This window comes from Ambystoma mexicanum, chromosome 9, assembly GCF_040938575.1.
Source record: "Ambystoma mexicanum isolate Mex_15411 chromosome 9, UKY_AmexF1_1, whole genome shotgun sequence".
NCBI classification, from domain to species: domain Eukaryota; kingdom Metazoa; phylum Chordata; class Amphibia; order Caudata; family Ambystomatidae; genus Ambystoma; species Ambystoma mexicanum.
The window spans coordinates 829,854,979-829,880,399 of record NC_090931.1 but is presented as its reverse complement, the minus strand read 5'-3'; the positions used below and the strand labels follow the sequence as shown (position 1 = coordinate 829,880,399).

Sequence of the window (25,421 nt, the reverse complement as noted above, 5' to 3'; positions counted from 1 at the left end):
TGGCTCATCTACCTTGCAGCACATCATGCTTGCCATTAACAAGCAATTTCATTGGCTTAAAATGGGGAAAAAGATCACCCCCGCCCTTTTTTTTTTTTAGACTTCCACCATTTACTAGCTTATATATTTCACTATTCAACGCATGCTCACAAAAGCTTCTTGGCTTCTGTTGTTCTCGACAACATTAGTGTTATCCAGAATGCCTTTCAGCCAAGAGAGTCTGTCAAGACAGAACCACAAGGAGCTCACTGGCTCTTGGGGCATGTGTAACTTGACACACAAATATCATTGCTACTAAAGCACTGCAGGAAACAATGCATAGATTTATCATTGGTCCCAGGAATGTTGCTGTACTAGGTTTAAGGTATACTGACTTTGTAATCAAGAAGTAAAGCTATTCCGAAAAAAGATGATCATAGCACAGTATGTATTTCTGAATACTTCAGATAACTATTTAACTCATAACCAAACAGCTCTTGTGATGCAAGCACGTATCGGCATAATTATAGGTTAACTGTTTCATTGGCATGCATGTCAGACATAAATCTTTACTAACAGTCCAGATGACTACATCAAGCTACTTTCTTCCTGTAAAAGGATTGTATGTCTCTTTGGCTGAAAAAGCTTTAAAAAGGTTACCAATGAGGTGATGCAATGGCTACTACGAAAGCTACCTTCAATGAAAGGTACTTTTAATTAGACTAAGTGCATAGTTTGAAAGGATAGCCCGTTGCTTTCCATGTGGCTCTCTAGCTTACCTAGAATCACAGATTTCCCAGCCTGGTGCTTTGTTTCCTCTTTGGTGTAGAAGCTTTCCTTAAGTGTTTTGGAAAATCTTCAATCACTTGGATCGTCTTTTGGTTTCAGTGTTTTCTGCAGGTAGGTGGTCGTTGGGCGCTAAATGTGTTATGTACTCAACAAATCAAAGTTTCTCACTGTAGTAACTAAAGTATTCATACTCCTTAATCCCCTTTCCTCCATCCTTGTGGACGTCGCCCAACATGGGCACAGTACCGGAACCACTGGCAGCGAAAAATTGAGCTTCCCCATTAAATTCCATATATATCGCCGAGGGGCTTGGCCTCGGGCGAGGGAACGCCCCACTGATGGCCTGCCCTCCAGCACCTCAGCTCAGTACCCTCTGACATCTGACGCTTAGATACCTGGCTACTCTTAGTACATATTAGCCCTTGGCATATTAGCGGGGGAAGAGAGATTATGGACTACGAGTTTTCACTTCACTACGGTGGGTAACTTTAATTACTCATACGTCGCGTCCCCTTTCTGCCATCCTTGTGGGCAATTCCACCGAACAAGAACATAGTGTGTGGAGCTGTGATCACCTGCCTCAGATCTAGGACGAAGCAAAAAGGTTCTTCAGAACCACCTGATCAAACTCTGCATCGCACCTGGAGCTGGTGACCAGTGAGTAGTGCTTACAGAAGGCCGGAGTGGCCCAAGTAGCCGCCTTAATGATGATATCCCAAGAAGCATGCCTTGGAAACGCAACAACCGTGGCCTTGGCTCTGACTGCATGCCATGAATCCCCTCAGGAACAGGTTTGCCCATGGCCGTGTACGCCTCCAAAATGGCCAGAACCATCCGACAGGCGATGGAAGCCTTGGAAGCCTGAGAGCCGGGGGAGGTACTCCCAATACTCACGAACAAAGCCTCGGACTACTTGAAGGATTTCGTCCAAGAGAGATAAAACTTAAGGACCCTCTTGAGGACCAAGGAATTTAGGGCCCTCTGTGACTGCGAGTTCGGGAAGAACACCGGCAGGCAGATCCCTTGATTCAGATGAAATGGAGAGACCACCTTGGGCAAGAAGTTTGGGTGAGTGCGCAAGATGACCTTGTCGTTGTGAAACGTGGTGAAGGGCTTGCACAAAGACAATGCCTGCAGCTTACTAACCCTGCGCGCAGAGGTGAGAGCCACCAGTAAAACTGTCTTCAGTGTCACCAAGCAGACATTCACAGAGGCCACTGGCTCAAAATGCTTGCGCTGCAAAGCTGCAAGAACCACATTGAAACCACAGAGGTCCCAGACGGGGGTCGGGGGGCGGCCTATGCACCAGAGAAAAAAGCCTAGACAACCCCTTAAGGTGGGCCTTAACCACCCTGTTGGCCATCGAAAACACATGCTCAGGGGAATTCTTGTAAGCCCTAATGGCCGCCAAATAAGTGCAGCAAGTGTCCACCTAAACTCAAGAGCAAGCCAGGTGTGCTGAAAAAGCTAGTACATCATCCAGAGGACATGTGACAGGGTCCAGACCCTTGTCACGAGTCCAATAGCAGAATATAGTCCATTTGCTTTTATACTGGGACCAAGTCAAGGGCCTTCTGGCCTGTTGAATCATGTCCCAGTTGTCATCCGAAAATTAAGCATGCTGAAGCCTCAGCTGGCCAGGAACCACGCCGACCGGGGCCATGGACAAGAACTAGGCTGCCAGCGCCAGCTTGGTGGGGTCTGGATGTTCCACTGCCCTGCCCTGCTACATCAGAAAGCACCTGCTGGAGATCAGAAGGTGGACGGGACCCTGGGAGAACAAATGCAGCAGAATCAAAAACCAGGGTCTCAAAGGCCAGTGGGAGGCAACCAGAATGAGGCTGCAAACCACCGAAGCCTGGAACTTGCAAAGGGTCTGTTGGAGCAGAGGGGTGGCTGGGAAGGCATAACACCTGCGGCCATGCCAACAGATCTGGAAGGTGTCTCCCAGTGACCCCTAACCACGACCTGACCATGAAACAAACTGGGGCACTTGGCATTCCAGGGAGATGCTAACAAATCCAGGTCCGCGAACCCCCAACACTGGAACAGGGGCAACAAGAAGTTGGTGTGCAACTCCCACTCATAGGTGTTGAACCCCAGGTGACTCAATTGGTCCGGTTCTGCATTGCTGTCCCCCGGTAGGTGGACTGCAGAAATCCAAACCCCTTACATCAGGGCCCATTCCAAGATCGATGCTGCCTCCCGACAGTGGGGGATGGGGGAGTAACGGGTGCCACCCTGCTTGTTCAGGCAAACCATAGTAGTAGAGTTGTCCATCCTGACCAGAACAGGACTGTCCTGATGAGGGGTAGAAACACCTTGAGGGCCAGGCCCACCATCTGGAGCTCGAGCAGATTGATATAGAGGGGGGCGTCTGTCCTGGAACATTTGCCATGAATCACATAGCCCTCCAAAGTAGCCCTCCAGCCCAAAAGGGAGGAGTTAGTCGTCACCACCAGTGTAGGCTCCGGCCAGGTGAAGGGGGTTTCCACAGAAACATTGCCATCCATCATACACCAGCAAATATCAGGCAGTAGGAGCAGTGGTATTGGGATCCTGTTCGACTGAGACCCCGTCTCCTGACCCCAATCGGCCACCAGGTGGCACGGTATCAGGTAATATTATCACCATATATATGGCACCTCATCTTGAGGCAAGTGTGCTGTACAGTGACCACGCAGGAGGCCATCAGGCCCAGAAGGTGCTGGAACCACAATGCTGAGGTGGTCGAGTTGGTCAGAAAGTGTCCCACCGCCTTGCAGAGAGACAGGAGTCTCTGGGGTGTGGGTAACACCTGCTGAACGGTTGCGCTCCAACACAAACCTAAGAAGAGCAGGTACTGGGATGGGCACAACTGACTTCTTAGAGAACCCTAGCTGATGAAGGATATCCGCCGACCTCTGGCAGGAGTGCACCACCCTTTCGGGCGACCTCGCCCTCACCAGCCAGTCATCCAAATAAGGGTATAGATGATGGCCCTCTAAGTGGAGAAGGACCCCCCCCACTGCATTCATCAACTTTGTGAAGACACAAGGGGCAGAGTTCAGACCGAAAGGCAGCACCTTGTACTGAAAATGGTACGACATAATTGTGAACCGCAGAAACTTCCAAAGCGGTTAGTAGTTGGGTACATACAGGTACGTATCCTTGAGGTGAAAAACAAAGGAGAGATCCCAAATGTCTGCTAGGAGCGGAATCCTACCTTGATCTTGGGAAAAACGAACTTATTCAATACATAGAAAGGTAGGAAAAAAGGTTAATTGTCAACAGCTAAACAGCTCGTCAGTAACTACATCAGTTTAGGAAAAATGTCAGTTTTAATATTCTCTCATAAAAATCAGGAGCCATAGTACATATAAAATGCATAATCAGACACTCTAAAATGGTACACATGTAACAAAACATAACAAATTCTAAAATATAGAGATAACCAATTTATCAATCTATATTCAAACCTTTGCTGTTAATCCTTATACATTTGGGGTTTTAATCCTTGATGGATCACTCAATGTTTTATCACCTAATCTTATATTCAAAGTGGGACACCCCTTTAGCGGGATATTAAATACTACTAGTCAATTCAGTATTATTTCTAAATTGGGAACTCGACATGTTTCAGTCCTCTTTATGATTGTAGGGACTTTCTTCAGGAGTAGTCAAGGAAATAGTATTTAGAGTAGAAACAGTGGGTCTGTGATCTTCTTGTTTTGAAGATATATTTGTTAGAAGAGCTGTAACTGTTGACAAAACCATAAAAAAGAATCAATGATTTAGATAGTATTCTTAGGACACGTAACAGTGTCAGAAGGAGTTCAGGATGGAACAAATTACCTGGACTTCTTAGTGTAGGTGCTCTCTTGGCTGTCAGTTGAAAAATCCACAAGTGTTGGACGTATTTTCTTGGGGAAGAAGTATTCTTCCTTTTTATTCTGAAACAAATTAATAGATGTTTGCAAGAGAGTCGTGAGATCAGCATTTCACCCTTCGGGTAGAGCTTGTCAGTATAATGGGGTCATGGCAGTTCACTGGTAATTTTATTGTGATTCCCTTTATGCCGGCCTATCCTTAAGGAAAGTTAATATTTTAAGCTTTATGGGGGCTATATGATAGCTAATCCTAGTTATAAAACAGACGCCTTACCTTCTGTAGGATCAGAGGCGGTATCTGACACCTCTTGACAGGAGTGGTTGCATGCCACCAAGTTCTCGAAGGAGGTACAGGACAAGGTGTTGGACTTGCCGTTTGACGGTAAAGAGCTTTTTCATTCCACTACGGATGTGGAGCTCACCAAAACAAAGGACAGCACCCAGACAGCTAAGTCCTTGTCTGTCCTGGTTAAAACTCTTTTCAGGACCTAGAGACCGCTGTCACAGAGCCGGCTCTCCTCTGGTTTTAGGGGGTTCCTAGACCGGAAATCCTGCAGAGTGGATACTCCTTCGGGTAATAACCGCCAGAGGCAGCAACAGACTCGGTTTTTCTCCCGCTCCTCAGCCTCCTCTTCAGGTTCAGGTGGTAACGCCACTGAAAAGCCTGCAAAATGAGGGTTTTCCTCGCTCGCACGAGACCCCAGTGGAAGGACGCATTGCGCCTCATTGGGAGGCGTGGCAGACCATCACCGAGGACAGGTGGGTCTTGTAAGTCGCTTGGGCGGGCTTCCGCTTACCCCTACCCCGCCGTTCAACTCCTTTCCAGCAGTCGGGATCGCCCTGCCTAAAAGCCGAGGTGCAGAAGCTGCAGGACCTCAGAGCTGTGGAACCCGTTCCTCTTGGGGAGCGAGGGGAGGGCTTCTACTCCTGGCTGTTTACGGTGCCCAAACCCAACCAGGCTGGCCTGCGCACCATCCTAGACCTTTCCCAGTTCAATCTTTTCCTACCTCAAGAGAAATTCAAGATGATCACGCCCAGCCAGATACGGTCTTCCCTGCAGATGGGCGATTGGCTCAGCGTGGTGGATCTTCAGGATGCCTACATGCATATCCTGATCTGGGGTCCACACAGAAGATATCTCTGTTTCTCTGTGGGAGAGGAGCATTTTCAATTTTGAGTGCTTCCTTTTGGCCTAAATTCGGCATGTTGCCGGTGATCGCGGCCTATCTTCATCTGCAGGGTATCCATGTATATCCGTTTTTGGACGACTGGCTCTTGCGCAACCCTTGTCTGCAATCTTCAGTCTCTCCTCCAGCTCCTGTTCCACCTCGGGCGGTCGGTGAACTGGCGGAAATCTTCCATGACGGTCTCTCAGGACTTGATCTTCCTGGGTTTTCGCTGGAACACTATCGACTGCAGAGTTTACCTGACCGGGGACAGAATGGCGGATCTGTTGGCCATGTGTCAGATGTTTGCGCACTCGGAGAGCATGTCGGCCTGGTGGTTCCAGAGGCTTCTGGGCCTCATGGCCTTGTGCGTTTTGGCGCTTCCTCTTGCGTGCCTCAAGATGAGGCGGACTCAGATGGCTCTTCGGAGTTCTTGGCTTCAAGCTGTGGATCCGGACTCCAAGTTGATAATGATTCTGGCTTCCCTGAGAGCGGATCTGGACTGGTGGTCGTCTCTCAGCAACCTGTCGGTGGGGGCGGGGTTTCAGGACCCAGCTCAGACGGTAACGGTCACAACGGACTCCTTCCTTCTAGGGTGGGGTGCGACGTTGGATCTTCATCAGTCTCTGATCTTTGGTCGCCTCAGGACAAGCTCCTCCACATAAATCATCTGGAGCTCCTGGCGATCTTCCTGGCGCTCAAGGCGTTCAGACCAATCATAGCCAACAAGGTGGTCGGGATTCGCACGGACAATGCGGTGTCGATGTTTTACATCAACAAGCAATGGGGCACCAAGTCTACCCCGCTCGTGGAACTGTCCATCCAGATTTGGGAGTGGGCGGTTCAGCATGGTGTTTAGCTACTTGCAGTACACATTCCGGGCCAGCTGAATGTCACGACAGATGTCCTCAGTCGGCGGACGATAGTCCGCTACGAGTGGGAACTGAAGGCGGAGGTCCTTTCATGGATTTTCCTGGGGCACTCCAGAGGTGGACCTCTTCTCTACGGCGGCAAATAAGAAGCTTCCTCTGTATGCCTCCAGAAACGGACTTGGAGCCTCCTCTCTGGGGGATGCTCTCAAAATTCCATGGCACAACATGAGGGCTTATGCCTTCCCACCTCTGGTGCATCGGGTGATTTGCAAATTGAAGAACTCGGTGAGTTGTTCTCTTCTGCTCATTGCCCCGCGGTGGCGGCCAGGTTTTGGTTCTCAGAACTTCAACACCTGTCGGTATATCCGCTGATCAGGTTACCGGTGACCCCCGATCTTCTTCACCAGGGGGAACAACAACTGTGGCACCCCTCCCCACAATCACTCCGCTTGGCCGCGTGGTGCCCGAGTTCAGGTCTTTAGAACATCTTGGCCTGTCCGCGGATAACATGCGCATTATCCAGGCAGCCAGAAAACCATCGACTAGGTCCCAGTACAAAAGCAAATGGCTTAGGTTCTGTCATTGGTGTTTAGACAAGCAGATGGACCCAAGGCGGGCTACAATTGACACAGTACTGTCCTTTGTATCCCACCTAGCAGAGTCAGGAGTTCATGTTTTTTATCATGTAGAACTTACCTTTCACCGGTTTCCGCCTATTTATCTACAGAGCAATGTTCTTACTCTCTGGCTAACCCAGTGGTTAAGAGACATTTTGCAGCCTTGATGCGCCTCTTTCCTCCGATTCGCAGTCTGCACACGGCATGGGACCTAAATGTGGTCCTGACGGCGTTGTGCCATAAGCCTTTTGAACCAATGGCCACGGTAGACCTCAAGCACCTCTCATGGAAGGTGTCCTTTTTGGTGGCCATCACTTCGGCAAGGCGTGTGAGCGAAATCCAAGCTTTGTCGGTGGAACATCCCTTCTTGGATAAGGTAGTCCTAAGGACAAACCCCGCTTTCTTGGCGCAGGTGGTTTCTGAGTTTCATCTAAACCAGTCTATTACCTTGACGGTCTTTTTTCCGAACCCCGCTTCAGAGGCGGAAAGGGTTCTACACTGTCTGGATGTTAGAAGGTCTCTTAAGTTCTATCTTGACAGGACTTCTGAGCTTAGGAGCTCTTCTCAACTGTTTGTCACTTTTGGTAATCCGCAAGGAAAGCAGGCCTCTAAGGCGACCATCTCCCGGTGGATCGCGGCCTGCATTACGGAGTCTTACACCGTTCAAGGGCTGAAGCCTCCTAATGGTATTCATGCACATCTGGTGCACGGCAAGGCAGCTGCAGTTGCCTTTCAGAAATATGTCCCCTGGAAGACCATCGCAAAGGCGGCTACTTGGGCCTCCCCGTCGGGTTTTTGTAAACATTGTCGTTTAGACCCGAGTTCAAGAGCCGATGCCCAGTTTGGTCAGGCTTTGCTGAAGAACCTGTTCCAGTAAGGGGTTTTTCCATCCACCCATTGTTCCTGTAAGGAGTGCTTGGGAGTAAGGAGTGCTTATAGTCCCATAAGTACGGAGGAAAGGGGACGGGACGTAGGAGTATAACCAGGTAACTCACCGTAGTGACCACCTTACTCCTAGTCCATAGTCCCCTTTCCTCCATACGCCCGCCCGCCGTCCCCTCTAATAAGGTTCCTCTGTTTTTGCTAAAGGGTCTCTGACCCAGCGATAGAAAAGGACTGATGGGCGATGCGCGGGGCGGAGCCGAGATGGGCGGGGTTACAGCCGCGTGCTGGGCCCCGCGTAGAAAGAGAGGAAGGACAAAAGAAAAATGTTTCTTTTTGAATTTTGGATGCTTTTACAAAACGCTCCGGTCCCGTCCACCAGGACGGAGAGATGTCCCATAAGTATGGAGGAAAGGGGACTATGGACTTGGAGTAAGGTGGTCACTACGGTGAGTAACCTGGTTATTCTTAGAATAGGCCCTTTTTATTTGACAAGACGCCACTGGGACTGCCTTATTATTATTTGATGGTCGTAGCTTGCTCCCATCTTAGATTTAGGTTTAGATTAGGTGTTTTTCCAACCTACCTATACTGTTTTATAAGCACCCTTGAACTGTGATCACTTGTATCTGTCTATTCTTGATACCATATCTTCCTTTCAATAAGCCCATAGTACCATATTACTCTGAATGTAAGCAGACGTCCAACACAAAAACCTGTATGGTACATCAGTTGGGCTAAACTGTAAACAGACAGAGCATCTTGAAGAGGCCTAAACCCCAAAGTGCAGACATCCAGTGCTTGCCAAGTGTCTGGCCACAGCAACTGGCCAACAGAATCCAACCAGAAAAACGATGGTCTCGAGGATTGGCCAGTGCTGTGCCAGTGGTTAGGAATGATTTGAAACCTTCCAGTCATCGCCTTTCTGTTTTGGTTATTTGGAAAGTAACCCACAGGTTTTTATTTAGGTGGGAGATAGAGGGGGACGGATGTGTTGCAGGTCACAGTAATTGCTGTTTTTTTATTTTAAAATGTAAGCAGCAGCAGCTTCATGACATCACCCCTAGAAAAGGCCCATGTTATTATTTTCTTCGGTGCTTTATATCTTTCTTATTGTCAGACTCATCCAGCTTCTAAGCACTGGAACAGGAACGGAACTCATGTTGCTTTGCATCCTCTTGTTCCCAAAGCAAGTGCATTGCCCATGAGCTATCCTTCCTTATATATATGGTTTACTTCAAATGCAGATGACAACTTCATGTAAATTAATCATCTCATCTTGCGTCTATCTATAGTGTGTCTGTGATGCAAGTTTGGTAGATCTGGGTCAGGTCACACAGTGTGCAGGTAGGATTAGTGGCAGAAGCCACTGGGGCACACCGCTCATCACAGGCCCATTGGCTCACTGGCTGTTGAAAGCAGACAATGAGAAACACTGATGAGATTTGCGTTCCTGTTGTGCTGTCACTGAGTACTGCAGGCTGCTCTTAACCATTCCCACCTAGCTAAACCTCGCCCCATAACCTTCCTGTTGCTACAGTACTGGTTATGAGTTGCAGACAGCCACGCCTCTGAACTCAACCATTCAGGCATTCTTCACTAATGAACTGCCAACCTGTTCGTGTTGGCAGATTCATGGTTTTTTTTGCATCCCTGTTATTTCTCCAGCTAACTAGATCTAGATTCCTGGTGAAAAAAGAGGTGGCATATTTAGCTGCATTTACAACTGCCTTTTTCAAGTGCAACACAGATATCTGCTCTTGGCACCGCCTCTTTCTCCAGTGCCTTGGGGGTCGCAAAGGACAGGTCTAGAGGCAGCAGAGGAGGAGCCAGGGGTATCAGCTGCTACCCCTGGAAAAACCCAAATGACGTCCTTGCATGCTAGGTCTCAGTTACTCCAGCAAAAAGGAACTCTTTCCAACTCTGAAAATGTTTTCATAGTCCGAGAGTGTGGAATGCTGAAGGTTAAACTGGACATTTGACTGTCATTTTACAATATGCATTTTTATTCCAAAAAAGAATTAGGTTTGCATCAGGAGAGCGTTCCAATGGTAACCATTCATGCCATTCGTCACCTATATGTGCTACTTAGCATCTCGCTTGCATCCAAAAGCAGAAACTTAAAGGTAATCAAATCCTCCCTACCTCAGATAAACACTCCTGCTACTAGTAACAGCACCTTCACCCCTCCAGTGAAACCCCCACACAAGCACATGCAAATTAATTCTATAGCCAAATATCTCTAGGGAACCCCTACATTTAGGCAAGCAGTGTTCTCGAAAATAATGCCCAAGGACGGTTTATGAGGAAAACATTGCGTGGAATTTCAGGTTTGCTTCTTTTCTAACAGCCTTTATTTACCCACAGTATATGTTTATATGAGGTTGATAATGTGTGCAGCAGTTCCAGCTTGCACCCAGGTCATGGGGAGCACCCTATCCAGTCCTCGCTTGCATAATGTTAATATTAAATTATTTTTTTAATTGTGTGATTAATACAAGTTTTTAATCCAAATTATTATTCAAGCAAAGTGGATACAGTTGACAGTGTGTGCATCAATGTATGGGCTAATAATGCCAGTATGGGCACTTTCCGGACAAGATTGTGGCTGATGTACCCAATAATGACAGTACTCACTTTATAAGCACTGTTGCGGTGGTCACTGTGAGTAACAAGGCAGTATAACTTCTGTAACTTCACAGACCCAATTTCACTTTGCCCAATGCTATACTTGTGTTGTAGGAAGAGATTTCTTGATGACTGTGGACAAACATAGTCAGGCACCACCAACCCTGAATCCATGCTGCCATCCCCCCTTCCACCACCAGCCCACACACTCAGGCACCACCGACCCTGATTCCATGCTGCCATCCCCCCTTCCACCACCAGCCCACACACTCAGAAATCACAGTCTAATGCACATATACATGATTGCTCCCTTGCTCACTCACGCAAACACACCAATTTTTGGTGCGTCTTTGCCCTGAGGTTTATGCAGTTAATCTCCTCAAGTACATGAAACATGCAAGAGAAACCATGGCCAGGCCTGGGGCACCTACACTGCCCAAGAATAGTCAGCACGTGCCTCTTCTTGAGCACGTGACTCTTCTTGAGAGTGAAGGTGAGCCTTTCTTGATAAGCAGCAATTAAAGGTAAATGCGTAGGATAAGATTTCTTGCATGCAGCTGACAGAAATCTTCTGGCAGCTCCCAGACCAGTCACACCTTCATATAAATATTCTTGCACTCTTTCACACGCAAGCATACTCACATAACCCCTCACATGCACAAATGCCCACATGCAGGTTTTTTGTAAAACTTGGCAGTACAGCAGATGATCGCTTCCAGTACCACACACAATTAAACCAGTCAGCTGTCTCATGATTACAAATAACGTTTTCAACACTTACCTACTTGTCGCTGTCTCTGCTGGCAACTCCAATGCCACATGATGACCCGGAAGGACCACCCCTCAGGACTGGCCATGAAACCTCAGCAGTCTGCAATCAGGGAACACTGTAACCTGCGAGTTTTACGCAGCCAGAGAAAGGCGGCAGGGCGCTGTCGTTATGGAAAGTGGTGAAGGGTAAGGGTTCACATGACAGGCGCAAGAGAGGGGGTCAATAACTTCTTCTGCCCAGTAGCAAAACCTGGTCCACTTACACCTGTACTGCAAGTGGGTGGATGGCATCCCTCATGATCTCCCAGCTACTTCCAGATAACAGCGAAGCATGAAGTTTTAGCTGAGCAGGAGCCATACCGAGAGTGTCAGCTTGGCTGGGTCCGGGTGTTCCACCGCCCTGTGCTGCTGAGTGAGGAAGCCCCTGCTGGGGATTGGGAGGTGGACCGGCCAGTGGGCGGCGATCAGGATAAGGCTGCAACCCACCGAGGTCAGAAATTTGTTGAGGGTCCGCTGGAGAAACACAGGAGGAGGAGGAGGAGGAAACGCATAGCACCTGCAGCCATGCCAGAAAAACTGGAACATGTCCCCCAGAGACCCCTGACCCGCCCATGAAGCAAGGAAGGGTCATTTGGAGTTCTGAGGCCATGTGAAGAAGTCCAGATCCGGAAATCTCCCACCTCTGAAAGAGAGGTAACAAGGAGTTGGTGTGCAATTCCTATTCGTCGGTGTTGTACCCCAAGCGGCTGAGCTTGTCCGCCTCTGCATTGCGGTCACCTGGGAGATGGACATTGCTTCCAAGCAGAGGAGGGAAGACCGGGCCACCCCTTCAAAGAGAACATTGTCGTCGAGTTGTCAGTCCTGACCAGAACCGCTGTCCCCCCGATGACATGCAGCTAAGCCCTGAGAGCCAGACACACCGCTCTGAGCTTGAAGAGGTTGATCTGCAGGAGGGCCTCTGCCCTGGACCGTGAACCGAGTATCAATCCAGAGTCTCACCCCAGCCCAGGAGGGAGAAGTCTGTCACCATCACCAGGGTTGGCTCCGGCTTAGGGAAGGGGGCTCCCACCGCCACATTGCTGTCAAGGAGCCCCCAGTGCGGATCCGGAAGAAGACCTGTAGGAAAGGCCATCCTAACTGTGCCCTCATTTCCTGTTCCAGGCAGGATGCCAGGTGGAGCTGGAGACGTCTCATCTTGGGTCTGGCATGCTGCACCATGAGCATGAAGTCATGAGAGTGAGCAGGTGCTGAAAGCACCACGCTGAGTTGGCCAGATAAGGGTATAGGTGGTGGCCCTCCAAGCAAAGAAGGCCTGCCACCACGTTCATAAGCTTTGTGAACACAGGAGGGGCTGAGTTGAGGCCAAACGGCAGCCCTCTGTATTGAAGTGCTGCAACATAATCGTAAACCGCAGGAATTTCCAGTGCAGTTGAACGACTGGGACGTGTAGTTATGCATCTTTGAGGTCTAAGGAACACATCCAGTCCCATGCACACAGCGACTCCGCAATGTGAGCAGGAGTGATCATCTTGAAGGATTCGATGGGTAAAGACAAGCTGAGGAACCAAAGGGGGGTGAGGCCCAAGGAGGACTGGTTCTCCATCCAGGAGCTGAAAGTGGCCATGCAGCTTCTTGTTTATCTGGGCGTTGGCACGTGGCTTTTCCCCAAACCTTGTTGCCAAAGAGAGTATGTCTTTTTTCAGGGGAAGAACTTCTCCGCTAGGCCCTGAAGCCGGTCATGAAACTTATTGATGGATGCGGAAGGCTCCTCTTCCACCATGTCGTCATCGTCTGCTCACCCCAGTTTTTGTCATGCTGAGGGGAGTCTGGGTCCTGCTGTGGCGCAATCGAAGGAGGCCCACCCCCCCATGTCCATCCCTATAGAAGACTGCAGGGCACAGGTGTCTGTGGCAAGGGCATAAGCGGTGGAGGAGTGCCTACCAGAGCCGAAGGGTTTGGAGGAGGAGGTGGGACCTTGACCGGAGCAGCAAAACGCTGTGGTACCCGGGACTCCCGGTGGGACCAGCGGAGGGCCTAAAGGAGGGGGCCTTCGAGGCACCACCTGAGGGAATACCTCTTCAATGAGATCCTTGAGGAATCCCGCCATCTGCAGAGTGTGGATAAGCAGAGGGAAGCGCTTGAAACACGGTCCTCGCAGGGCGCAAGGTTGCGAGAGGGGGCGCGGCCCTCTCGACACACTGGGCCTCCTGTCCTGCTCAAAGCAAGAGACACCTGAGATGGGTATCCGTACAGCTGGGTAGCATAAATATAGCCCTGCAGAGACCACCCACATTGGCCTTGAAGCCCCGTACCACTCCATGAAGGAAGAGGACTGGATTCCCCCCTGGCACAGCCAATTTTGAGGGCGATGAGGCCACCTGAGGCCTAGTGTCAGAATCCAGGCAGGCTCGGCGACATGCTTGTCTGCAATTTTGGGAGCCTGCACCACGCCCTGGGAGGAAGGGCGCGAAGGCACTTTACCCTTTGCAGAGTCTGACATGGCCGAGGACTGTTTGTGCCCAGACCCTGAAGCAGAAACACTGACTTTGGAGACCGGTCCTGCACACTTCAGGTCCTCAGCCAGTAGGCTGGAAGTCGAATTGTCCCCCTGTGCCACCGCCTTGGAGTGGGTTCCGGGAGGCTTGTTGCCCTCAGTCACCGCACTGGTAGTTGCATCGGGCCACGCCTCAGGCTTGCGTCTGGAACAGAGCTCGAACACCCCTCACACCCTGGTGCAGAAGAAGAGCTGGACTGCCCCTCTGTGGCTTGCCCGGAACAGCCCCTTTGCCCCTCGGCTAGGGAGCCAGTGGCATTGCCAGCCTTGGGCCTAAAAAGGAAAAACAATGTACAATGGCAAGATAAGAGTCCAAGGGACCCCTCCCAGCCGGAGGACCGGGGAAGGAGTCTCCAGGCTGGGTTGCCTTCGAGAATAGAGGGCCTACCTTGTTGTGACGTGAGGTCTTGGACACAAAGTCCTTCAGATGACAAGGTGATGAAGATGACAAGGTGGTGAAGTGTGGAAGATCTCTCTCCAGCGGGAAAGTGGATTCTTCAACTAATAACGACCGAGAGAGTTGCAAGCCGCGCACTTGCGCGTCCTAGCTGTGGTTGGGACCCAAGCAATCAAGGCAGAGCGCATGGGTGTCCGAGGCCGGGAATGGCTGATCCTAGGATGCACATTTCGTGAAGCCTCCTGTGACATGTGCTGGAGGAGGCAAGGCACAAAGGGGAGGTGAAGAAATCAGAAAAAGAAAAGAAGGGGGAGCGTGCAGAACATTAAAGAAAAAGGGACTCTGGTGCCACTGGAGGGCAGGGCCTACGGGGTGTTCGTACACTCTGGGCCGCGACCGCAAACACTATACTAAATTTAAAGGGGTAGATAAAATGTTTTGCTCCCAAAGGTTCCCATATCTCACAAGTACAAAAGAAGTTTTCGCAAATGGAAAAGGTGTTTTGTGCTAGCTCTGAGTTCGTCCCTGTGTGGATTTGATGTGTTGTACGCATGCCTGCAAAAACACAATTATTTTTTGGCAAAGCTGCAATTCTGAGGCGAATAGGATGTACATTTTCAGACTAGGCACAAAATACCCTTTGGCCTACCGAAGAACTCCTGTATTTAGGCGATCTGCTGTTGTTGGTGATCGTGGGGTAAATACATAGTTTAATAGAGGGGGGGTTGAAGAAAAAACAGATAAAACAGAATGTTTGTTTACCTGTGCGAGCATAGCAACATCACAAAGTTAGATTTCGTGCAAAGTCAATGTTTTTTTAACTTTTTGGTCTGTCCGCTGCATGAAGCATTCTTGGTGTTCTCACTTTAAGGCCACGAATCAGAAGTATTTACAAGTGTATATGCATGTGTAGTTTTCTTTTCCGGGCAGGAACACGGGTATAAAGTGTTCATTTATGAGTATGTGGACATCTGAGTTTGCTGTTGTATCTTTTTCCAGAGTCAATTTGATTAATCTATATATTTTTTTATTTATTTCCATGGGCGTTAATTAAAAACAAAAAGGTATTCCTCTGCATGCCTTAAATAAAGGTACATTTTGAACTAGACTGAATTATCCGATCACGTCTACATGCCAACAATCCGGAAAATAGAAGCAAACAATGTTGTGCATTTTGCCCTGACAGAGATTTCTAGGTCTATGCAAAACCCTTGACTCTTAAAATGGAGCATCGAACCAGGGGGTTCAGAGTCCTTACCCTTCACCCTTGTCGCTGCAGATTTTGCTACAAGTGTTGATTGAACTATGAGTGATCAATTCTTTACCATTTTGCATCAAAGGTAATGGAAAACATGGGCCAGGGCGGGGCCTCTTTCAGACCCTATAGGCATCATACATTTCTTTTTTAAAGGTACCTATAAGAGTGAATGACATCACTTTAGTGAATTTCAAGCAAAACACCAAAGGTATTAGCCAGTTTCCCTGGCTGTGTGAGGCATCAAATGTTTGATACGACTTGGGTTGAATACAACCTCCTCTTTTCTCCGAAAAGCTGCGTGATTATCTTTTGGACATTGCTCTTATGATCTTTAAGCAAACATCTCATTGATAAGCCGTTAGCTTGAATAACAGTAGAAAGAATTGCCTAAGGAACATGGCTTCAGAATGGCCACCTCTTCCACGTTTGGCATTTCCTACATCATCCTCTGGACATCTGATGTTAACACCGAGTTCTTCAAGGAGGGCTCACTCACCTAAAGATGAGAAAGGAAATCTTCCTGCAGAGCATGATAACAGCATAGGGCCTGGATTCTGATCCCATCATTGATTAAAAGAACTTGGGGGTTGAATGCAGGTTTCTTGGATAGCAAGCACATACACGTTCAGTCTGTTTCAAATAGTTAATGTTAGGTGGAGTAAGGGCAGGGGGCGCACTCTGGTGCATGCCCCGTCATTTCCTTAACTACACAATGATTTGGGATAGTGAGGGCATCAAAGTTCAAGGGAAGTCACTCCCCTCAGGGTGCGCTAAAACAGATTAGGATGCTTCCGGGCCAGAGCGGCCAGGTCCCAACTGCAGATGCCACCTGGACCTGACGCTAAGCTGATTGGGTGGTTGCAGACTCCATGCAGTGAGGGACACGTCCAAAGGCGCTGCAATTCCATTTTGTGTATGTGAAGCAGTGTGAAAAAGTGGGAGGAGCAGCAGCACAGAATGAGTTACTAACCTTGCGCTCATAACTGTAGGGCAGAAAGTACAGTATTTTATGCATTTGCCAAAAGGGTGAAACTGCCGCAGGTGGAAGACCTATAGCGATGTGGGGTGCCTGATCTTGACACCTCATTTGAGGATGTTTAGAACACCGCCAAGGTCACAATGTGAGGGGGTTCCCTGTCCATTGAAAGGTTACCTGCAACACGCTTGAAGCAAAAGGCTCAAAAGTCCACTTTTTAAAAGTCTAATCTGTGTGTCTGCTCCAACCCCTCTCACACTCCCTCCCCCCCAACCACCCAACTCCCTTTGGCAACCATCAAATCCTCCACCTTTTCACACATTTTCGGCAGCCATCCGGAATAAAGTGCCAGAAACTCAGTTTGATACTTTATCAATTGTTGTCGAGCTTTCACAATCACCCTTTGGAAACCACTCAATTTAGAATAAAAATAGCGTTACTCTTAATAACTAGACCTACCTCTCTGCAGTTTCAGGTCATATGCTTGGTAAATTACCAATCCCTTAATGACAGTGGGACGGGTCAATGCTCTTAGTCCAATATGACACTGCCGATCCCGCCGCATAGGCAATAGACGCTGCCATCGAGTGGCAAGGAATAGACGTGCAGCAGGTCTTTTTAGGTGGGCCAGTTGCAGTTTTCCTTCCTAAATTCGAGATCACTTGATTACTCATGGGCCTTCGTTCCGTCTCTATGCATGAATAATAGGCTTATTAAAGAGCACGCCATCATTGATTGCTGTAACGTACAGGCTTCCTCCAAGCATTTCCTGCTAAACTTCATGGGTGTTCCGCCTCATAAGGCTCATTAGCCCCCTTAAAAAATAACCTTTTGCATCAAAAAGCAACACCCTTAGATCCACGGCCAGTGACAGAAACAAAGTGTTAATCAAAATGACATTTTACCAATATGTGAAATTCAAATGACAGGGCAATTCGTTTATTCAGAAAAAGTCAATGTATAAGGATTATGCATAAACTGAAATCTGTATTTGATCAGGCATCATGATTTCTAATCCTTTTTAATCCTACCGGATTACCAATTAACACTGCACAGAACTATTAAATAAATTACTCTCTGAAATCCAACCTTGTCAAAACGCCCTCTAGAAGGTTTGCAAAACCAGGTAAAAAAACAAACCAAAACACCCCGACTTTATTGACAATATAATAATTAAGCAATAGCATTGCCAATACTTCGTATTTTGTATAGACATTTCCTGGGCATTAGCGCCCTCATAGCACTTGGCACTTCGTGGCATCATAAACCGAAGCAACTGCAGATAGCCAAGAGATAGATTACTTGGAATAGAAAATAGTTGCCAACCACGACTTACCTGGGCACTTCTGCATCATTTGGCACAACGTGAGGCAAAATGCAACTCTGCAGGATAGTAGATCTCATAACCCCGCCACTCCCCCAAACCGTTCTCGCAGGGGCAGGCGGCAGTCTACCCAGTAAACCAAGACCTCCACCTCTACTTGAGAGACAGTGTTGCAAGGTTTTTTTGGCACAGTGTGTGGTTGTTATACAGGCTTGGAGTGGCCGACAGGACAATATCTGAAAGACTGAATCACATATCAATTGGCGCAGATAGGAAGACGGAATGTCCGTGAATGCCTGCGTTTGATACCTGCAAGCTCAAGATTGGAAAAGGCGAGTTCAAATGACATGGAGACACGGTCTACCTAGCATACATACCACCATGCTCCCGTTCGGTTTTCAGTTTGGGCTATTAGAGTACAGATAGGGACACAAAGCTTGTAGGTGTTCGGCTATTTGCCCGCCCAATGACCCTGCTAATCCCTATGGCCTTCCCCATCAAGTTCCTGCTCCTCCCAGCCCATCACACCTCCTCCTGAGAACTCTTTCAGCTCGCTTTAATTAAGCCTTACCATCAAACTTGGCACTCAAAGTGCCTGCCAGTGTTTTTTCAAAGAAGTCTTCTGAGAATTAATTACTTCATTATAGCTGTAAACACTGTGCTGGTGTGATAAAATGTCTTAACCTGGTCTGCCTTCTGCCACCCGATGTATAAGCACTTATGCATGTCTGCCACTGAAATCCTGTTAAAAACGAGCATTGGCAAAGCCAACAGTTTTGGCTTGTGTAAAGGAATTAGGCGTTTGCCAGGCACTGCTTGTATCTGCTTAGACTCACATGCTGTGCATAGGCCGACATCTAGTGGAAGCTGCAGAAGCTGCAGAGTATTACAGTTTGTTTTTCGAAACTCGAAAAGGGGCGTCAAACTAGGGCATACCAGTAATACTATCCCTAGTGTGGGGTCCACTGTACCCATGATCCCTCACGCATGTAGGACCCTCGGATTGTATTTTTTCTGACATGAGGTAGCATGAGGAGTAGCGTGAGTACCGAGTATCCAAGCAGATAAGATGGATAGAACTACAAGCATCCATGCGCCTTCTCTTTGAGGGGAGGAAGGGCGGTCGCATGTGAATCTAAGCAGATACAAGCATCAGAAATACAATTACAGTGAGTAATGTATACCTTCTGAGGCTTGTGGAATCTGCTTAGATCACATGCTGTGCATAGATTAGCGAGCAGTGTTAGAAGAAGGAGGTGGGATGTGAGACGGGTCATGATCGAACAAATGTCTTAGAACCGCTTGTCCCACTGGAGTTTCTGTCTTGCAATGAGTGTCAATGAAGTAGTGCTGAGTAAAGGTGTGAATAGAGCTCCATGTAGCTGCTTTGCAAATGGTGTCAAGGGGTACATTTGCAATGAAAGCCAGAGTGGCACAAGTACCTCTTGTAGAGTGGGCCCTCAGCGTAAAAAGGCAGTGTTTTATCTGAAAGGGAGTAGCACAGTTGGATATATCGGACTATCCATTTAGACATGGCACTTTTAGAGACGCAATCTCCTTCTCTGCCTAGAGCTACGGAGACGAACAGCTGATCAGTCTTTCTTAGCGGTCTGGTCTTGTACATGTAGTAGAGGACCGCTCTCCTCACATCTAGTGTGTGGAGTTTCACCTCAGCAGAGCTTTTGGGTTCTTGGAAGAAGGCCTGGAGCTCAATGGACTGGTTAACATGGAATTTTGAAATGAACTCAGGTGAAAACCTAGGGTGAGTGCGCAAAACCAGTTTATCCTTATGAACAATAAAGAAAGGATCCTGCACTGACAGAGCCTGAATTTCACTGACCCTTCTTATGAATATAATGGCTACCAAGAAGGCTGTTTTAGAAGTCAGGTGTTTGAGACTAGCTTTATGCATTGGTTCAAAAGGCGCTCCCATGAGTTTAGCAAGCACCACATTAAGGTCCCACCCTGGTGGTGGGTTAGAATTTGGAGGGCGGAGTCTCTTTACCCCTTCCATAAAGGCTTTGACCACTGGCATTTTCCACCATGACACCTTGTTATGGGAGGTGGTGTAGGCTGACAGCGCTGCCAGGTGTACCTTGGGTGAATTAAATACTAACCTTACATCCAATAGGTGGGGCATATAGGTGACAATATTGGAAGGAGTACAATCAATTGGGTTGATTTGTTTATTCTGGCACCAAATAACAAATCTTTTCCACTTATCAAAGTAACAGTGTCTTGTGTTAGGTTTTGTAGACTCTTAAGATGTCCATGTATCTCTGGGGTAAATTGAGATGGCGGAACTCTATGACTGTAGGAGCCATGCTGCCAAGTTCATGGAGTTGGGTTGAGGGTGCACTGTTTGTCCTTCGTGCTGTGAGAGTAGATTGTACCAGCACGGGAGTTTGATGGGGTCGCACACCGCCAGTTTGCAAAGGTGTGGAAACATGGTTGTTTCGCCCACATAGGAGCAACTAGGATGAGCGTCATCGATTCCCTGTGCATCTTGTTGACCACCTTCCTCATCATAGGGGTTGGTGGAAAAGCGTAGGCAAACATCCCTGACCAATTCATCCATAAAGCGTTCCCCTTGGAGCTTGGCTGGGGGAACCTGGATGCAAAGTGTGGGCATTGTCTGTTTTCATCTGTGGCGAATAGGTCTATAGTGGGGGAACCCCACTGAGAGAAGAGATCTTCTATGACTTCTTCGTGTAGTCGCCATTCGTGTTCCTCTGGGAGGGAATCTCTGCTCAAAGCGTCCGCTAGTGAATTGAGATCCCCTGGAACATGTTGGGATGACAGGTAAAGGTTCTGTCTGAGTGCCCATTGCCAAATTTTCTGGGCAAGCTTGGACAGATTTGGCAAACAAGTGCCTCCTTGTTTGTTTAAGTAAAACATCGCTGTCGTGCTGTCTGTTAGGATCTGCACTGACAGGTTGGATAGGAGGGCTTCGAATGCCTGAGGGGCTCTGAAGACTGTCAGAAGTTCTAGCAGATTGATGTCATTCTGAGCCACTGTGCGAGACCAGCGAAATGAGCTGTATGGTGAAGGTGGTGAGCTCCCCCACCCTGCCAGGGATGCGTCTGCTGTGACGACGGCTTGTATTTCTCGATCGTAAAAGGGTTTCCCCTTTGTAAGATTCTCTCTTGTCCACCAGCGAAGACTTTGTACTAGTGTTGGCAAAACGACCACTAGATTGTCCCACTGACCACTTGCCTGAGACCACTGTTTCACCAAACATTCCTGCATGGGTCGCATGCGCAGGCGCGCTCGGGAACCAAGTAAATGCACGATGCCATCATGCCTAGCAAACGCATCACTTTGGGCACCCTTATCTGGTGACCGGACTGATATTGAGGAATTTGCAGCAACAGATTTCAAATTATTTTCTCCGATGGAAAGGCCAACCCCTCTTGAGTGTCTAGGACAGCTCCTAGGAACTGTTTTGAGGTGCTTGGCACCAGGCTTGATTTTTTCTCGTTGATTGAGAAGCCCAATTAGAAGAGGTCAATTGTGCTTTGAATGTTTGACCTGCAAATTACGGGGTTTTCCCCTGTGATGAGCCAGTCGTCCAGGTAAGGGTACACCGGGATTGCCTCCCTGCATAGGTGCGTCGCCACCACCACCACCAGTACCTGGGTGAATACCCTTGGAGCCGAGGCTATTCCGAAGGGCAGCACCTTGAACTGGTAGTGCTGGCTGTCTACCCTGAAATGCAAGAATCCTCTGTGCGCTGGGAACATGGAAATATGAAAAGAGGCATCTTTCATATCCAATGTCATGTAATCTCCTCTTTTTAGTAGGGGGATTACTCCCTGGAGTGTAGTTATGCAGAAGTTTTGTGGCTTGACATACTTGTTTGCAGGGCGCAAGTCTAATACTGGGCGCATCGTTAGATCTTTTTTTGGCACAAGGAAGTAGATTGAATAAATACCCTTGTTTACCTGGTTGCCCGGAACGAGTTCTATTGTGTCCTTTGCAAGAAGAACGACAATCTCCTCGAGGAGGATTCTTTGGTGCTCCAAGGAGATTATCTTCTGTCTTGGAGGATGGTTGTGGGGGCGTTCTAGTAGTTCTATACAGTATCCCGCGGACACTGTGGACAGCACCCACCTGTCCGAAGTGATCCCTTCCCATGCGTGGGTGAAGAGGGAAATGTGCCCCCCCTACTGGGGATGCATGGGAAGGGACCCGGAGCGGAACATCACTGCTGTTTATTAGGTGGCTGCTTCTCCCCCTACCGCAGCCCCTGCGTTGTCCTTTAGTGAAACCTTGGTTAGCCTGGGACCGATTGCTGCCCCATGAAGTTCATTAACCCTGATAGTAATTGGACCCTCTCTGGGAGTTTTGGCAACGAAAGCGATAGAAATTATTGTTACTTCCCCTTTGACCTTTAGGCTTATTTGTCAGTTGGCCGAGGGACTTTAAGGTTTCGTATTCGTCCTTAGCCGTCTTCAGTGCTTCCTCCACTGCTTTCCCAAATAGGACGTTCGGTTCTACCGGCATGTCTATAAGGGTGGCTTGGGTCTCGGGTTTAAACCCTGATTGTCTTAGCCATGCATGGCGTTTAATAATTGTGCCTTCTGCTATTAGTCTCCCTGCATTATCTGCTGCATCGAAGTTTGCCTTAAGAATGCATCCAGACACTCATCTTCCGTCTGATGCAATTTGGGCCAACTGTCTCTTTAGAGGTTTGGGTGCAGAGGCAATGAGGGCAGCTACCTGTTCCGATGGGTGGCAGTTGTAGCTCGCTAACAGAGTGGTGGTGTTGGCAATGCGTGCTTGGTATGCTGAGGTGGATGCCACCTTCCTCCCCAGAGCATATATTGTTTTGCTTTCTTTGTCAGGGGGTGCTTCAGAAGAAGCTAATGGTGTTCCCACCCTCTTTCTGGTGGTTGTTACCACCAATGAGTTGGGTTTTAACTGACCCCTTATGTATAATGGATCGAAGGGAGCAGCCCTAAATAGTTTTTCTACTTGTGGATTAACTGCCCGAGTAAGATTAGGGGTTACCAGAGAAAGATCGATTCTGCGCTGGATTGATTTTAAAATGGGAATAGTTTGGGCAATGGATTTCCTGTCCCCTAGAATTTCTTCTGCAAAATCTCTCTCTTCTTGGGCACCCTGTGTGTCCATTTGAAAATGGGCTGCAGCTTTAGCGAATACCTCATTAAGTAAAGGTTGAATATCAACCGGTGAGTCATTCACTGGGGCATCTTTGGAAATAGGGGAGTCAAGACTATAGGCCTTCGCCTCGTCTTCCTGGTCCTCATCATCCGCATAGTAATCGGCCCCTGCCTGGTCTTCCAGCATTTGTACTTCTGACTCCTCACCATATGGTTGGTAAGGCTGAATTATAGAAGGGTCTGAAATCAAACCTTGAACTGGAGTCTCAGAACAGAGCCTCTTAGTAGGAGGTTGAGGGTCTTTGGATCCCGAAGGGGCAGAGGTAGCTGGTGTATTATGATAGCTGTGAAAGTAATTTGGGTCTTTTTCATCGAAATCTACAAAAAAGGACATCCTCCTCATTACTCTATCAATGTCCTCTGAGTTCCATTGCTTGGAACTGGGGATAACCCTTTCCTGATGCGGTTCTTCACTTATGTCTATATCCTGAGTAGTGGGAGGAACAGATTTTTCCTTGGTGACAGGGTCAGGGACCTTGGATTTTCCCTTGTGTTTTTCCTTCTGAACCTGATGTTCAAAGGCTTTTTTATGTTGTTTTTACCCCTTTACCATGAGTAGAGGAATGTTTTCCTGATGCTTTGGGGTTTTCTGAATGTTTCGACGCTTGGCGTTGAGATTCGGAGGTGGTGTCATGAGATTCGGGAGTCTTGGAAGAGGGGCGTTGAATCTCGGAAGCAGACGTCAAACGTACTACAGAAGTAGACGTCGAACGTGCTACTTGGGGGAAGAGGTCAGATTTGTTTTCTGACGACCGGGCCTCAATGACTTTTGGTAATGTGGCACCCTTGGCAACCGTGGACGGTTGCTGTGTGTCATGAGGCGACCGTGACCTGGTACGCCCAGAGGACACAGAATCGGCGGACCCCTCTCTTGATGCCTTCTTTTGCCGATCGCTCGACATGCGTGTCGAATCTCAGCTGGGGTTAGTGTGTTTGGTGGAAGAGGTGTGTGCTGCACTCTTGCCGTCGAGTGTTGTCCCCATAAGTGAACAAGCTCTACAATTGGCCTCGGGATGGTCCTGTGGGAGACACAAGTTACACGTATTGTGTTTGTCTACCCAGTGAAAATTACGGTTACACTTTGGGCAGAATTTAAAGAGAGTACTCTCCATTTGACACTAATTGGCAGCGGGCGGGTATATGTAGGAAATGAGTGTGTGTGTGTGTGACCACCCCCCCACTCTCCCTACTTGCACAGGGCCGAGGCCAGAGGCCTTCCGAGGCCCAAAGTCCGTTGTGTAGTCTCGACGGCTGTTCTTCCTCGGTCTCGAGTCACCGACGTCAATCTTCATTGATCTTCGACGTAGGGTTGGAGAATGGGGACATTTTGTATTTATAAAGATAAATGGCTAAAGCCAAGGTAACTCCGCGATATGCTTCCGATAAGTATGGCGGAAAAAAACTATTTGAGGGTCCTACACGCATGAGGGATTAAGGGTACAGTGTACGTCACACTAGGGATAGTATTACCGGCACGCCCTAGTTCAACGCCCCTTTTCGAGTTTCGAAAAACAAACTGTAATACTCTGCAGCTTCCACTAGATGTCGGCCTATTCACAGCATGTGATCTAAGCAGATGCCACAAGCCTCAGAAATATATATATTTGCGCAGTGCATCTTGAAGTGCCCCAAGTCAGGCATGAGTAGCGCACCCATTCCTACACTATTCGTTGCATTTTTCCCTTACATTTTCCCCATTTAAAAGCAACAATGCACAGACCTGAACATGTGGAATGGGTATGTGTGCTGGGGAGGTGGTGAGGGAGCTCAGAACAGGACTACCAACTACAAAAACCAGAAGGCAATGAATACTACTTTAAATGCATAGGTTACACACACGCCCGAGAAAAGTTCACAGCTCCATTTCACAAGCATATAAAGCAACAATGACTCCCTTGCCCCAGCCTTGACCAATCTCTCCTTTTCCACTGGAGTTTTCACTACTGCTCTAAAGCACTCCCTTGTGCACCCTCTGCCGACCCCTCTAGTCCGGCAAACTACCGCCCAATCTCGATCGCTCGTTTCCAGGGCAAACTCCTGGAAAAGTTGGCTATCTCTCAGCTAACCCTCCATAACTAATCTATTGGGTGCTTCCACGACCATCAGTCTGGCGTTAGAGCATCCAGAGGCATGGCAACTGCTCTTCTGAACAC

The 25,421-nt window shown here is 48.4% G+C and overlaps 1 protein-coding gene across 10 annotated transcripts in view; it reads right to left on the bottom strand.

Annotated features, from left to right (window-relative positions):
• The window catches only part of ADARB1 (adenosine deaminase RNA specific B1), a 1,064,814-nt gene that overhangs the window by 33,483 nt on the left and 1,005,910 nt on the right, over window positions 1-25,421 (bottom strand). The window lies entirely within an intron of this gene.